The sequence below is a fragment of the Aptenodytes forsteri genome, unplaced genomic scaffold, assembly GCF_000699145.1.
Source record: "Aptenodytes forsteri isolate BGI_AS27 unplaced genomic scaffold, ASM69914v1 Scaffold155, whole genome shotgun sequence".
In the NCBI taxonomy this organism is placed as follows: Eukaryota; Metazoa; Chordata; class Aves; order Sphenisciformes; family Spheniscidae; genus Aptenodytes; species Aptenodytes forsteri.
The window spans coordinates 9,424,518-9,440,610 of NW_008794446.1; the positions used below are offsets into that span (position 1 = coordinate 9,424,518).

The 16,093-nt window shown below is 36.8% G+C and overlaps 1 protein-coding gene across 2 annotated transcripts in view; it reads right to left on the reverse strand.

Moving 5' to 3' along the window:
* The window catches only part of SGCG (sarcoglycan gamma), a 167,827-nt gene that overhangs the window by 136,850 nt on the left and 14,884 nt on the right, over positions 1-16,093 (reverse strand). The window lies entirely within an intron of this gene.

A 16,093-nucleotide genomic window follows, 5' to 3' on the forward strand; every position in this document is an offset into this window, starting at 1 on the left:
TGACTTTTTTAGGAAATCACTAAGTGAAGTACCCCCCCCTGTGCCATAAGACAGACCCTGAACATACACAATACTTTGAAGTATTCTGTTAGATTTTTCTAACTAACACAAACAAGTCTGTCTATCCATACTGCACGTTGGTACTTTACACTGTAGGCCAGACAAAACACCATAGATCATACACCTTAAATTTTAAACAGTTTTAACAATCACAGATGCATTAAATAATTTTAAAACTAATTAGAAAGCTTTAGTTGTTACACTGTGGTACTCCAAATTACTCACAGTGACAAAACTGGTTTCTCAAGCCACAGTCTTGCAGAGATACGCACATGAATTAGACTATATATTTTTTGTACTTCCTAGACTACAATGGGATCACTGGCAAACATAAGTGTAAGCATAAATTTAAATTTTCACATAACTGCAGTCCATTTAATTACCTGTTTGGTCCATATCTGGCAAAACAATGTTCAAAAAGATACTCCAAATATATTAGTATAGTTTCATGGATTACATCAGTGGGTTTTGTTTGTTTTGTACTATTATTTCTACTTGTGGCATATTCTTAAAGTAAGCCTATACCCTACTTTCTTTTCAAGTAATCATCAACATTTGGAACAATGATTTGCATATGGCCTACACATTCTCAAATAGCTCCACTTTAAATCTTTTTCTTACTAGTAAAGATAAGCAGGTAATTTGCATTTGTTAATTATTTTATGGTTTACCAAAAAATATGGAGGAAATATGTCAATGTAATTCATATTTACTTACAGCATGAGTGTAATACACCCATTTATAATAAAAAAAATCAACATAATTAACAGAAAATATTTTGGGCTATATAAATTTTTAAATGGCTTATTAAGAAAATAAATATGACAAGCAAAGACAGATTCATAATCCCACTTCCATGCTTAGTAAACAGTAAAATTAACATGCTTACTTATTTTCCTCTAAGAAAAATATAACTAACTTAAAATCATTTTTTCAAATGCTCTTACTGGAAATGCCAACCAAAATCAACTGCTTGTTCTGTGTAGGCCCATGGAATAGATCCAAAGGAGGGCAAAGGACCCAATTAGCAAGATGAGCTAAAAAACAGCAAGACAAACAGATGGACACATATGGCAGCTAGTAGTGTGTCAATTTCTTATGAACTAAAGTTAAAAAAAAATACCCTTCTACTTATTTTGCATTCCCAAAAGATACCTAAGCATAAATGAGCTGTGGGTATTTTTTTTTTTGTGTCTTATTGAAACAGTAATTTTCAATTATCAACGCAGTGAATGTTCTGTGTCACTCCCTCAGAACCAAGAATCATTTCAAACTTTGAGATATATATTTAATGCATTTGGTGCAGAAGCAGCACTACTGATAACCGGCTACCTCTGAAGGACACTCCCCTGTATTGAGTATTGCAATGCAGCATCAGTGACAATGTCAAGCAATAACAAATCTCACACCTCATTCCTGAGCCAATCCCATGCAATTAATTACAGTTCTTGGTTTCACCTGCGTTAGTAAGGAACATCATCCTTGTGAGAAAACAGTCAATTCCCCAAATTAATGCTTTCCTGAATGTGAATAGTGTCAGTTTTTCAGGGAGTTGGGTCCATCTCAATTACCACAGACCTGGTGACCTGCCTCTGGAGATATCTGTAACTTTTCTTTTATTATCGATGGATGCCTTAGTCATCTTGCTTCTTTTTAGCCACTGTGAAACTGACATTCAAAGTTAAGAGAAAAGACAGAGATTGAATTTAAGGCAGAATGTTTGCAGTCATTGGAAAATCCCGACTTCTACAGAACTGTTAAGATAATTCTTATCACAAATAACTCTAATAATAAAAATGTAAAGTATAATTTTGTGAGTGAAATTACCAAAAGTCTACCTAGTGCATTTGTATTAGTCCCCACTAATAATCAGAAACAAGTCTTTTGTATAAACTATGTAAAAATCTCAATGTTTCACTTAATAAATTAAATAATAATTAAAAGAAGGAGGATATTGATTTTATAAGGAAGGAAGCTTATGAAGCCACTGAAAATTTACACTAAAAAAATCTCTAAAAGAAAGTTTTACAAATTAACATATTTTGAAAATTTTACAGACTTCAAAGCAGTTAAAGCTAAAAATTTTCATAAATTACTCAAACTATAGCAATACAGAGAATTTGGTTGCTATAGACCATTTGCCGCATGTTTTCCATTTTCTTTATAGCACTTACGAAATCAAGATGAAAGCAGAAGAAGATTTTATGGCTGTGAGGCAGTCACAGAATCTCACACCAACAGCCCAAAAGAAACAGAAAGGGCTTAAACAGAGAAAACTGTGGAGGTGCCAGGTGTTCCACCTGGAAAGAGGAACTGCAATCAACCTATAAAGTAGAAGCAGGTAACTACAGAAGTCCCAGACAAGTTTAGGGCAAAAAATGAAGTCCTGGTGTACGACATCAATCCTCCTGCCAGAGCTCTCTCACTGTCTTAATAGCTACTCAGCATGTGACTAGAATCTAGGTCCCAATATAGGAACAATTGAAGAAACACCAGGACCCTACATAGCTACAATATGACATCAACCTTTTTTTTTTTTAAATAGCCAGAAAACAAGCAGTCTCCTTAGAAAGGTATTTAAGTTCTCAGAAAAGCTTTTTTAAAAAGTGATTTCATTGAAGTTTCCCAAATTGTAAATAGCATATTATCTTCCACTGTCTATAAACTAAATTTTACTTTCCACGTTAAAATCTGATTTGATGAGTAGCTATTGAACTCCATTTGAGATAAAATTTGCTCACGTCATATGTACTTTTCAACTGCTTCAACTAACTTACAAAAATATACAAAAAATGTAGCATAAAACCAAAATATTCACTACCTACCATGCATCTGTCACTAAAGTAGATGATTTTACAGCTTTTTACCATAGGGCTTAATTCAAGACACAAAAATAAATTCTCTTTTCATCAAGCTCCTGCCTGTGAAACTCTAATTCAGCATTACATACGGTAATTCTCCTATCAGCGTTCATAAACACAGCACATTGTAGCTAGGCAGAGAAACAAAGCTTATCTCCAATGGGTTTTTTACCCTCATCCAGCATCTTCCATACCTTCTCAACTGAAAGGGCTGCTAAATCCCCAACCCCTTCTTTACCCTGATATTCTTGCTTAGTTGCATTTTTGAAGCTCCTCTTGTGATTGTAGCTTTCAAACCAAGGGGGAAAATTCTCCTTACCAGTAATGGTGTTCCTTCCTTGGATAATTCACAAGTGCATTTTAACAGAGAGTGTTATTTATCCTAATCACAAAAGACTGAAGTCTTCCCTTGCAGTGTCCACAGCAGAAATGCTCTAATCCCTGCCTCACTAACATTGCATGAGACAGAACATTCCCACTGCCATTTCTGTATCACTGCCATCATCAATCAGTTCCTTTCAGATGCAGACACATACGTAGAAAAGACTTGCCTTTTCTATCTAACGAAGGTGTAGACTAGAAACTGCTTTCTTTGAGGGGCTCACATAAGTATTCTAACAACAGCTGATGGCATGCACTACCCAACCATCGATTAAACAGTGGTGGTTTGAAAAGTTCCACTATAAAAGTGACTGTAGACTTTGGGAATGGCACAGTGCTTGATATGTGACTTTACGGCAAGATGTCTGAGGTGAGATGTTAAAGAACACAGCTACTGAGGTCACTCAAGTACCAGTAAAATGCTGGTATCATAACAGGCCCAAACACACCACCACATATGTTAGGACAAATTGCTACACAGAAACAACAGAACCCACTTCCCACAGTGGAAATGAAGAGTTTGGGAAACTTTCTGTAAGGCTTATACATGCAAAGGTGAAGAACGAACACCTTTTTGATGTTGAGTATTTAACAATATAGGGCTAGCTCGAGAAGTGTAAGGCCAACAAAGAACACCAGGAGGTGATTCTCCTAGATTAATTTAATGGTATTTTGATGCAATGAAGAAAACATACTGAGAGACTTTCTGTCTTTCAAAAGAACAACATGGCAGTTGGACTAGATGATCATTGAAGGTCCCCTCCAACAGAACTATTCTGTTCTATTCTATTCTAACATACCTTACATTTCTGTGACCTGGATTTCATTTGCCATACTACTGTCTCATCACTCAGCATCAGGAGGTCCTTCTGGTACTATTCAACTGATCCTAATTCTTAATTCTTTTGAAATAGCATACCTCCACACCCCTGCACAGCCCTTTTTTCCAGGTCTTTTCTATGATAGTAGAAGTCGTGTATTGTGCAAGACCTGTGTTATGTGAACAGGTCTCAGCACAGACTGTTGCAGATCTCCAAAGACAATGCTCCTCCACTGCAAAAATTTAGCATATATTCCTACTGTCTGTTTTTTAAGTTTTAGCCATCTGTTTATCCTTTCAGTACGCTACTACTAGCACCATGGCTGCTTAGTTTCTTAAACTTCTGGTTAGGGAATATCTTGAAAGCTTTCCGGAAATTTGAGGAACCTATAATCAACGAGATCATTTTTACTGATGTAATTCTCCATGTGCAGGGACACATGATGTCATACATCTAGAATGAAACTTAAGCTGGGATTGCTCAAAAGGCTTACCTAAAGTTTGAAAGCAAAAATATCAAGCCAGATTCCAAGTCAAAAGTATACAATCATTTGCTTATCCGGTTCTTTTCATGGTTGCTTTGCCTTCATGACACATACTTCGGAAACTTAAGAATTTATCTCATATTTTACTTCTCAGGGTACATCAATAACAAAATCAATGTCAAAAAGCTGCATCTAAAACTTTCAGATGCATCAAAGAACAGAAATTACATGACTGCTAACGACTGACAGAATGCAAAGAAGCTTTTATTTTAGCATCCAATTTTCTGAAAACTAAAGAACAAGTATCAAAGTGGTAGCACTATTAAAATGAAGGTTGAAAACTGTCAACTTTTGATAGGAAGATTATTTTTAAAGTGTTAGAAACTAGTCAGATGTTCCTAAGTCAAATGAGAGCAAGTTAACAGCTTAAATGTTCAGGTTTACATGGGATAGGTACACACTAAAATACAAAGAGAAAAGTCTTTTAAAAGATGCAGCTTACAGTTTACAGAAAGGCAGAGAGGCTATTATACCAAACAATATTCCATAGAATAGAAATAGCTTCTATTGTAATTAGAATTATTAATGAAAAGAAACACGCAACTTCATTCAGGTAGAGTTAATTTACCTATTTAATGAGCCAGTGCAAGGAATTCTGAAATCTACTTTGGCAACCTATGCATGGTGATTTAGACACTCATCATTCTTTCAGCAAACAACCTTGTGGATGATGTGCATGGCTTTAGACTCTGGCGATAAAAGACTACAACTATCCAAACATCTAGATTATGCAATACAACTTGGTTTCAAGGGAAAACAAAAGAAAGACAAAAGAGAAAGAAAAACACAGCTTCATGAGCATTCTGGGTAGCTCTACTCAAAATGAAAGTACCCTCAGAATTATTTAGAAGTCCTTATATAGAAAAATGGAAAGAAACTATAAAGATGTATTTCAAGATGTAAAACAGTCTAAACATTCCTGAAAAGAGGAAATATATCAGGTAGTTAAAACGGTAGGCTCTTAATTTGTTGGCTATACCTTTTAACTAATCTTTCCTATCTTTCAGTGTACATATTTTTCTTATGAAGCTTTTTTACCTACTGTTCAGAATTTTCTTGTACATATGATGAAAGAAATATTACTCATGTATATTTCTTTGAAATGGGATAATTTCTCACATTCACACTGTGCATACTTTGTGTTGGTGTCTGCATACAGATACAGGTGAAGTAGCATTTCATCTGGATGCCTTTTGCATCAGCAGAAATATGCATCACCTTACCTTATGCCATGAAGTGCAAAATAAAAAAAAAGAAAAAAACAGCAGTGATCATCACTGTATTCTCAATTCCTTCTAACCCCACATCTCCTACTAGGAGGAATTCTGATGGAGAAGTAAAGGAAGGCTAGTGAATGTGCACTTAAGCAATCCATACATATAGAGGAACTTTCTCCATTTCTTTCTTTTAGGTACTTTCTAGATGTATGTTCACAATGTGAGCAAGATCACAAAGCTCTGCCATACTCAGTAAGTAAGTGGAAGTAGATTTTTAAAACCCTCTGAGGAAATCTGCTCTGCCAAACAAATGCAGCGTCAGTCCTGCATGCCTCTGTAATAACAAACTGGTTACTAAAAATGTGAATGGAATTAACAATAGCCATTCTACAAACACTTACGTTTAGTATCTTTTTTAACAATTCTGCTGATGTGGTTTGAACACAGCATAGACTCAAACTGACAGAACCACTTGGGAACCTTTTAACCATTTGGACAGCCTCTGAACAGACATGGTGATGCCCTTTTGATTTCCCGGTAACAGAAACTGCTGTGGAAAACCATCAGAAGGGTCAAGTAATCCTATCCTTTTTTTTGTAAAACCGAGACAAATACTGTACGAGGAATTGTTTTCCCACCTCCCCCTCAAAAAAACCCCAACCAAACCACAAAACCACAAACAAACCAAACCCATGAGGTCTGGGTGAGAAAACAGACATATTAACATCCTGATTCCAATTCCATCCTGGAATTCCAATGCAGCTTTGGAACTTTGAAAGGATTCTGAGAAAATCCTGGCCAGGGAAAACTACTGAATACAAAGGATGAGGCATGAGAGAGCTTACATACCTTTAACTCATCCTGATACAGATGATAACTGCAGCTAAAACAGAAGCCTGTGACACCTAGAAATTTTAACTCTTCTAATCAGGGTATAATTATTATCAGTTTGCCTTGAACCTAAACATGTGCTGAAACTACTGTAAACAAAAGTGTAAAGTAAGTGTACTGCAAAAAGTGTACTAAGACACTGTAATCAAAACCAGTATGCAGGTATTTTGTAACACTGTGATGACACAGCCAGATACAATGCATAAATATTTTATGGAAATATGTGAGCAACATGACCACCAAAGGGACAAATGAAGATATGTGTAGATGCAGTAGGCCTCCAAGTAACAACAAATTGCCAAAGAACAAAATAAGTCCAAGATATTAATGAGATAGACGATTGCAAATAGGCAGAACATCCTGTCAAATACACAAGAAGGACAACTGGAAAGACAAAAGAAAGTAAGTTAAGCAGTATCAGGTGACGGTAAGACACCCCTTCCCCCTTTTTGGGGGAGAGAGGCAAAGAGGATAAAAACATGAAGAGGAAATACAGAAGAAAAAAACCAAGCCTGCTTCAGTTCTGGCTTCTCTCATCAAAGGGCTCTCAAATCTGATCACCTTGATCTCAGTGACTGAAACGAAACACCATAGTCATCAGTTCTAATTGTATGGCACCATCCCTGTGGTTTTATGTATTCACAGCTAACTTGGAATATGATTGTTAAAGACTCATATTTTCGTATATGTAGTGATAATGCTGTAAGTACTAACAGTTAGCACAAACTGTTGTTAATGAATGAATTTGGCAAAGTTTTGCTTTAAAATTTAAAACTGTCCTGATTTGTCAGTCTTCTAAACACTCCTTTCCATTACAGTAATCTGCAATTCCCTAATTTTATATATGCGTGTACATGCATACATCTACATACACACACACACGTATGTATATCCATGATTATACACATACACCCATTCAGCTACAACAATAAGGATGACATATTCTCAGAGTGGTAGAATTAGTAAGTGTGAACCTGAAGTATTCTTAACCAAGTTTCAGCTGGACATGGGATTCCTGATAGGTGGAAAAATTTAAGCAATTGTTTACACAACTGTAGCTATAGTATCACTCTGTTCACTCCTTTTCTGCTTTACAAGGCTGCCATAGCTCATGAGGGAGGTCCTGAATGAACAGGGTTGTAGACACAGGGGTTACAGAAGAATCTCAAAGTAGATTTGCCATTCACCACAATTCCAGAAGCCATGTAATTCACAGCAAATAAAGCTCAGGTTTTGCAAACACTGACATCTTCCGCTTCAAAAAAATGACGGAGAAAGAACAGAGAGAAAATGAAGCAACACACAAAGGAGGTCAACAGCCTATCTTTTTGTCGCAGACTGTTGTAGTCTCTCTCTTTATAGAAGAACTTCACAGGTGGAAAGAGATTAAGCTACCATCATGGAATAGCCAAAGACCTACACTGATAAAATGTTCATACACAAATAGTTTGTCAAGGTGGGTTGATGGTAAGTGCGTGTACTGGTTTTGCCTGGGATGGAGCTAATTTTCTTCATAGCAGCTCATATGGTGCTATGCTTTGGATTTGGGACCAAAACAGTGGTTTGGTCTGTGTTTCAGCTATTGCTGAACAGTGTCATGGCCTTCTCTGTTTCTCACACTGCCTTGCCAGCAAATGGGCACAAAAATTGGGAGAGGACACAGCCAGAAGAACTGACTCCAACTGACCAAAGGATATTCCATACTATATGATGTTGTGCGCAGGAATAACAGCTTGGGGAAAGAAGGAGGAACAGGGTGGGCATTTGGAGTTATGGCATTTGTCTTCCCAAGCAACCATAACACATCATGAAGCCCTGCTTTCCTGGAAATGACTAAACATCCACCTGCCAAGGTGGAGAAGTAGTGAATGAATTCCTTGTTTTGCTTTGCTTGCGCACACAGCTTTTGCTTTACCTATTAAACTGTCTTTGTCCAACTCACAAGTTTTCCCACTTTCACCCTTCTGATTCTCTTCCCCATCCTGCTGGGGAGAGGTAGTGAGCAGCTGTGTGGTGCTTAGCTGCCTACTGGGGCTAACCCACAATGATGGGAAAAACAGTAACTCCTGGATGTGATAGCCACTCTGGACTGTTTAGGGAGACATGGTTTTCTTTTTAGTAACCACAGCAGTACCCTTCTGTCCTGTACATGTTCTGCTCTGTGGCTAACAGTATTGCTCTTCCAGTAGATACTGGGGTAGTTAAGTCCCCCATAAGTAACAGGCTGTGTGATCATGTGGCTTCCTCCAGCTGTTTAAACTATGTAGAAATATAAAATAATACTCATGTCTCTTTCTAGATATTGTAATTATTCGTCTGATCTTTGGATTGCAAGAATACATTACTTATGTTTATATCACTAATTGTCTACTATACTACAGCTGTTAATTCTGAATTGTCAGGCAAATGAGACAGTATTTTATATCCACAGTTGTGAAAATACATAAAAAGGTAGCAATGCCCAGAACTTCTCAATACAAGAGTATCCAAGTGAGAAGAATGAAGGACAAGAGGGAAAGGCATGTAAGCTGACTGAAAACCAACCATGAAACTGCAGGAAACATCTACTCACATCTCTATGTTCTGGTAACTTTCCCAGAGTCAGTCCCCTCTCCAGGCATGATCTGGTCCAGGGATTGATAAGTTCACACCGTTGGCACAACTGGCATTTTAGGACAGGGTGAAGGACTTTTCTGTTTAGCAAAGAGAAATGGCACTCTACTGCTGATCTCAAGGGCCTAATCTGTTTTACAGAAGACACATAAAACAGCACAACCTTTGACTTACTCAAGGTAGACTACAAAAACACAAATAGCTGTTAGACCATTGCCTCTCAGGCTGCAGACACAAACCAGTTCTTTCCTTCCCTTTTTGTCCTTCACCTGCAGAGTTTCAGAAAAAAAACCCACCTAAAACTGACTTCTGCCATCACTCTCAGGATCATAGATGGTCATTTACCACCAGCTGGCATGCAGTCCTAGTCAAAGCAATGTCCAAGTTATTTTATTTATATATGTGATCTGCAGTGGAATGACTCCAGCCTAGATACCCACATAGAAAACTGCAGCATTGTTCTTTCACTGTGTGTGCTTCAAGATGCCAAGCCTGGGAAACAGAGTCCAGCTACTCAGGACTGAAATGCTTGATATCATCGCCTCCACTGACTCCAATCACATTTCAGACCATGGCTCACCAGTATCCAATCTCTATATGCTAGTCCATCTAGCAAGAAGATACTTGGCAAATGACTTTAGACTGAATTACAGTTTAACTTCCAGGGTATGGTAGAAAATTTACTGACTAAATGAGGATTTCTCATAATACTTTAAACAGGTGTGATATATTTTAAGAATATTAATATTCCAAATATCTAATATTTACAAATATAGAAGATTTGTTATAAGACTGTTCACTTTCAGTGAACTCAACAACAGAATTTGTCCTTTTACTTATGCAACGTATGTGAGATATCTGCTTTTACAATTTCTTGTAAAGGGTGCTTGCTCATTAGCAGTGCATGAGTACAATTCACTTGATACTTAGCCTTCTCCCAGCTACCATCTTTCCCAGAGAACTTTCAGTGTCAGGCTATAGGATGAACTAACTGTATCAGCAATAGCACTCTACTTCTGGTGCTTTCTTTTCTCAGGATGCTTGGGACAGAAACCAAGGAATAAGCACTGTACTGGACAAGCCCTTCTGGTGGCGGCACATTTTCAGTGGGCTGATTTTCAAAGGACCAGAATGTCCACTTCCTGTCACAATGGCAAATCCAATCTCATGCCAAAGGAGAGTCCGTAAGTCTTCAGAAAAAGATAGTGGCTGGAACTAGACAGCTATCCCAGAATGATCCACAGCCTTTTCCCTGTATTGATTTCTGTATTGTAAAGATTTCTGGGAAGGGTTCCGGAGTACAGCTAATCAATTGTTTTTGATGGCAGAAGCCCACTCCAACTACTTGGAGCAGCACACATGGAAGTCTACAGTGAATATGGAGTAAGCCTAATATTTCTGGAGTGGGGAAAAATATTTTTTAAAAATTACTCTAACATTTTATTTTCAGCAATATAAGGGAAAAGTTTAGGCCTGAGAAGTTTGGTAAATGTTCTCCCCTTGGCCAGTTACCGTGACCTTATTTGTTACTTATAAAGGAAAACAAAGATACAGTATTTTTTTTCAGTTGAAGTATTTGAACCGCCTGCTAGGATTGCTTTTGATTAGTAATTACATGCAAGGTCAAGCTGCTTTGACACCATGCAGTTTTGATAAGGTGCTTCCATGGTTAAGCTACACAAACACTGTGACCTTAATGTTACTATCAACTCAAGTTTGACGTAAATGTGAAAAAGTGATTTGTGTAGCCAGGAAATATTACATACCAAAATGTATCAGCAAGTCCAGCTGAGAAGTAAATATGTAAACAAAATATATAAAAGTGTGTGTGTGTGTTATATATATATAAAAAATACTTTTTTATATATACACATAACAAAAAGGAGGTTGTTCCTTGAAGCTTCTTCTGAGGTAATGTTTACTAGATTACAGGATTCCATTCTGTCATACCTTGCTAAAGGTAAACAAGATAATAGGAAGGACTTGTGATAAAACACAACAACTTTATTCCAGTTATAAAAATGTTCATTCTGCCATCTATCTGCTGAAGTAAGCCTGTGAATTCTCATTACAATTTCAGCATGGCTGGTCATTAAAAAGAAGGGTAGGAAAAGTTAAAAAAAGATAATTGGATTCTTAGGTGATTGCAATATAGTCTGACACTTCTAAGTAACACTATTACCTTTTGCCAGTGAACAAAAGGTTACATGGCATGGGAAGTGTCTCCTGTCATTAAATAAACTATGATGAGATTTATCCACTAGGAAAGCTGGGCCCTACTTAGTCTGTTATTTACAGGTTAGAACATTATGATTTTATTATAAAATTAGACACATAACCAGAGTACAACTTCTCAGTAACATATTACTATGTATTCTCTGTATTTACATCAAATCTATGTTAGATTTGCTATTAAAATGTAAGGACAATATTCTGAGAGACATGAGGCACTCCTAATGGCATGAAATGGTATTGTGTCTTACTTAAGTAATTACTTCTATAGGCAAAAATGAACTATTCAAGAATAGTAAGTCACCAGAACCACAGCTTTAATTATATTTGTTTATTTCTGGGAAGAAGCACTAGTGAGTAGCATGTTCTCTTGCCTGTAAACAGACACTTCTGTAATGGCAAAAGTCCGAAGATCTCTTCGTGGGACAGACCATCATTCAATAATGATGATGGAGAAGACATATAAAATTTAGAACTATCAAACTCATTAAAACAAACCTTACGGTTTCTTATGACAGCTGTGATGAGAAAGACTATGTATTAATTTCCTACAGTACACTAACTACACTATAGACTCTTCAGTAAGTCAAAGCTCAAGAAAACTCATATAACAATGTTTTACCTCCATCTTACTTAAAACTAATCTGCGATGACCTCCTCAAACTGCTTAATGAGAAATCTTCCTCTAGGCTAAGCAAAACTTCCTCTGCAGTTTCTCCTTCCAGTTATTGGAGCTCACTATGGAATCTTGCTATGAAATGAGGCCAGACAGCTTTTCACTGGGCTTTCTAAACTCAATTGGCTTATGCTCAGGCAATGAATAGAACGGAAAAGTTATCTGTACTAGAGAAGTGGTAAGATTGCTTTATAAGAGGTAAGAGACATGAAGATAGGGGAACAACATGCAAAAGAGAAACCAAGAAATAGGATGAGAGAAGCAAACAAAAGGAAGGGACTGAGAAAAGGTGGAGAAGATGGAAACAATCTGCAGCAGTAAAGCACACTGGCAAGGAACAACTGCAGATAATGAAATAGGACAATATACGGAGAAATAGGCAGAAATATAAAAAAAGGAAGATGAAACAGCTAGGGGGAAAGGCACATTCCCACACACAATCTGAAATTCAACTAAAAATTCTCAAATCTTTAAGTGTTTTGTAGAATTGCTGACTGCCAGTAAATCCATTGAAAATTATGTTTCAATGGCCTAGTAATAACATACATAGTGGAGAGGACAACCTGCTAATGCCATCAGTATCTCCATTTACTAAAGTAATATAGGGCTGTGTTGCATAGGTATGGATGATGACCGATGATAACTCACATGACAAGACAATATAATAACATTTACAGTTTTTATTTAATCAAGTTTTAAAATTACCAAGAAGACATAAAAGTAACAGAGAAATCATAAAGGTAATGACAGTCATTTTAGCATTACATAAGCAGAAGCTATTAAATTTTTTTATCCATGAACAGAGAGTAACAGTAGTATCCCATCAGAAAGGAGTCAGAGGTCCAGTATTTCATAGTAGTAGATGGAAAGTACTTGCTACTACCAATTATTGGAAGCTTAGAGAAGTTTCCACTTTCCTTAAGAACTGAAGGAGTTTGGAACAGAAGCTTATTCATTTATATGATTTTATAACAAGTAGAGACAATTACTGAAATTTCAACACTACTTAGCAAAATTTAATAGTACTACTTAAAAATTGGAAAGCTACAAAAATTGCCTTGCTTAGATAACAAGTCAACACAGACCACCAGAACTACCCCCTCAGTATTAACCTGCAGCATCACCAAAATCACCTCATTTCAGTTCTTGACTGAATAGCGAATATTGTAAGACCCAATTACTGTGAAACAGAAGTTATTCTTTTGCTTAGTTTGCAGATGTGAGCCCACCTGTGTCTACCTACAGGAAATGAAACTGCTGCTTTTCCCTGGACACAAAAGCATTTCAACTACTTCCACTTTAATATTTTCTGTTGGATTAGCATCTGAGCACTTTATAACATTTACAGGTGTCATAAACGTCATTTTCATAGGGAGTCATCATCATTCATTAAACATTTGTTCCTCATAGATTTTTTTGAAACATTACTTGTAATGAAAACCTAAACATAATGCAGGAGAAAGAAATTTAAATCTTTTCCATTTTCAGCTGCTCTACTACCAACTCAAACTCTAGTTTTAGAATCTCTTATGAAATTTTTCATAATAACCCAAGCATTTCTCAGTACAAGGCAGTTCTTGAATTTGAAGTAGTTATCAGATAGTGCAAGCATCTTCCCATGGCATTGTTTGCTGCGTCTAACAGACTTATATTTGGCAGCATAGCCACAGCAATTTCCACAATAGTTGCTGAAACTCAAACACCTGCATATATCTGCATATAGCTCTTATGCAGATAGCTATCCCTAACTCCTAATATGATTCTCTCCAATGATATATAGGCTACTGTATGATCCCACACTCTTTTGGGACATACTGTCCACTCAGTAGAGATATAGACATCCCTTCCATGTTAAAGGAGACTTACTTTACTTTACCTACTATAAGATACCATTTCCCAGAACTGTTACCAGAAAATCATTATGATTTTAATACCCATTATGAGTAGATAAATGAAATTGACTGAGTATCTTTCAGACATTTTTACATACCAGTGTTGTGTTCTTCCTATTATCATCACATAGTTTCAGTTCAAAATTCTCACTTGGTCCTGTCAACTGATTCTAGAGAACACTGATATAGTGTAAGACTGTTTTACAAGAAAAAGAAATAATCTTTTCTTTTCATTAGAATAAGTCTGTTTCCTTAATCTTCTGTGACTACTGAAGATATCACCAGTTGTCCCTATTTCTCATGCAGTACCAATTGCTTTCTTGCGACAAAAGCCTGGAGCATCTCAATTTTATCTCATTTTTTTTTTCCTCATTAAAGACCTAGATTGTAAAAAGCATAATTCATGTACTTAATGCTAGATGAGTTTACATCTAAAACTAATAGGAGGAAAAGACATGCCAGCATCTCCTTTAGAATAATGTCTGCATTAATAAGCTATTCAAAAGAATGAACAGAAAGAATGAATTCATTTTCCAGAGTTACTCAGAGAAAGTCATGGCAGTCTCTCCAAATGTTATCAGGATCAGGCAACTTCTCTGTGATGTCTGTTGCAGATGATTGCAGAGATAGCTTGTTACTACAACAAACTTCAGTCAATCCACTTATTGTCAAGTATGCATTTTCTTCTTTTTTCACGACTGCAGATAAAATAACGAAAATATTCTCACTGACAGTTTTAGTTAACTTATTGCTTTCATATAGTAATTGTCTTTGGAGAATACTGTAGAATGGAACAGAATTAAGAAAGAAATGGTTACTTATTGCTTATGCACTTTTTTTTAATTGCCATACACACATATTTTCCATTTTTAGCACTCACATTTTTATGAACCACAAAAAAACAACCTGGTAATTTTGAATCAATGGGGTCAACTGGGGCAGCATAGGTATTTCATGCATTTCCAGAACCTGGAGGACTTTACAGAGTAAAAAAAACTTTGAACCATTTCCTTTATCAATAAATTCCTGATGAACTCAGATTCCAAACTTACAAGATCACAGGTAGAAAAAAGGGGAAGAGAGGCCAAGATGTGGAATATATTTGTGTTTATACACATAAATACCTTTTTACAATGCGGCCCCCAAACGCATGGCTCTTTATAGTAACTATATTTATAGTAACTATACTCTTCATAGTAACAACAATTTCTTAGTCATCAAATTAATGTACAAATGCATATTTTCACTGTTGAAAATTTTCAAGAAGTATCATTTTGGCTTTGGGAAATCAGAGTGCAATTCACATCAAGATTGGGGAAAAAAAAATTATATATATATACATGGATGTGTCTAACTGTCAGCAAGCTGTACTCTGTCAGTGGAAGACTTTTCCAATAGCCTAAAAAAAAAAAATGTGTTTTAGGTGCCTTAGAGTATCTGAGGCATCTACATGGGAGACTCCTGTCCTTCTACGGCAACAACTACTGGCCAGATAGGACACCATAGGGCCCAGATGCCCATCTTCAGTCAACTGAACTGTGCCCTAATTGTCTTCTTCAAAAGTAGTCTCAGAACTCTTTTCCTGAAGTTTTTAATCAGCTACAAACACAAGCACAGTATTTATCAAATATGCATACTGACAATTATGGCATTCTTCTGGTAAACTTGCCAATGTGACACCCATCTACAAGAAGGGCCGGAAGGAGGATCCGGGGAACTACAGGCCTCTCAGCCTGACCTCGGTGCCGGGGAAGATTATGGAGCCGTTCATCTTGAGGGCGCTCACAAGGCATGAGCGGGACAACCAGGGGATCAGGCCCAGCCAGCACGGGTTCATGAGAGGCAGGTCCTGCTTGACCAACCTGATCTCCTTCTATGACCAGGTGACCTGCCTAGTGGATGAGG